The following is a 1,375-nucleotide window of genomic DNA, read 5'->3' on the forward strand; positions in this document are numbered from 1 at the left end:
ATTTTCCTACCAATCTAAATTTTTTCTTTTAGCCCTTATCTTAGTGTTTTTCTGTGGCGAATAAAGTAGCTCAACTTACATGAAGTATTTCTTTATTGTATCTTTATTCTAAATATATTTTCACTGACCAAAGGATCTAAGAGGACTTTTTTCTCTATGTCAACATTTTGAGTGATGTAATTGTATTGGTATCTGACATACTGCCCTCTCCCCAGGTGCATCAGGCTCTATTTATCTGATGATTTATTTTAGAACTCTCTCTTTTTGACCGTCAAATGCCAATATATGAATTTTGTCATTCTAATTTTGCCTGGGGGATATATGTGTGCATGTATACCCACTTTTGAGACTTTTCTTTTTACTTTATACATTTTGTGGTGGTTGTTGTTTTTGCCATGTTCTATCAAGTTGGTTGCAACTCATAGTGACCCTATGTACAACAGTTCTGAAGTCTGACCTGTCCTGAGCCAGTCTCACTGACTTGGATACACCTACCCTCATCACCCCAGTTACTGTATCAATCCATCTCATCTGGTGTCTTTCTTGCCTGTGCTGTCCCTCCACCGTTTCATACATTATATCCTTCTCCAAGGACCGGACCCTCCTGGCCACGTGCCCAAAGTATATGAGATGGAACTTCAAAATCCTAGCCTACAAGGAGAAACTTGGTTTCAAGACAGACTTTTTTTCCTTTTTTTTTTTTTTCTTGGCAGTCCATGGTTTGGTCAAGATTCTTCTCCAGCACCACAACTCAAAGACATCTATTCTTCTTCTGCGATCTTAGTCATTGTCCGGGTCTCTAATGCATAGCAAGTAATTGCAAGGACTATGGACTGGATCAGGTGCACCTTAGACTCTAGACTGACATTGCTGCTTCTTGGTACTCCAGAAAGTTTGCTGGCAAGACATTTACCTGATACAATGCAGTTATTTCTGAAAATAGTGTTGCTTTTCCCCCTATCTCATTTTTTATGCATTCTCTTAGGACTGCAATTGCACAAGTTTATATGTACATTGTATCCTCCCCCATAGGACTTTGACATGTTTGGTCAGTTCTATCTTTTATTTTTATATTCTTTTGAATAATTATTATTGCTGCTTTTAGAGGTAAATTGTTTCTAATGCTGTGTTCAATTTTATTGTGAAATCAATCTAATTTTCACCCTATAGTGCTAATTGAAAATGTCTATTTTCCTTATCCTATGCAAAATGCCAACATCACTGGGGATGAGGCAATAAGGTACAGACAGAAACGGCAAAAAGGCTTGAGACATTGGAATTAGCTTGAGGGAAGGGTGGAGAAAGTTGCTGATTGAGTGGGATGAGACACGGCATCTGAGGGGATGCTGGTGGGGCAGGGAGCAGGAATGAAATC

The sequence above is a fragment of the Elephantulus edwardii genome, unplaced genomic scaffold (genome assembly GCF_000299155.1).
Source record: "Elephantulus edwardii isolate Elephantulus edwardi_28Jun2011 unplaced genomic scaffold, EleEdw1.0 scaffold00035, whole genome shotgun sequence".
Classification (NCBI taxonomy): Eukaryota; Metazoa; Chordata; class Mammalia; order Macroscelidea; family Macroscelididae; genus Elephantulus; species Elephantulus edwardii.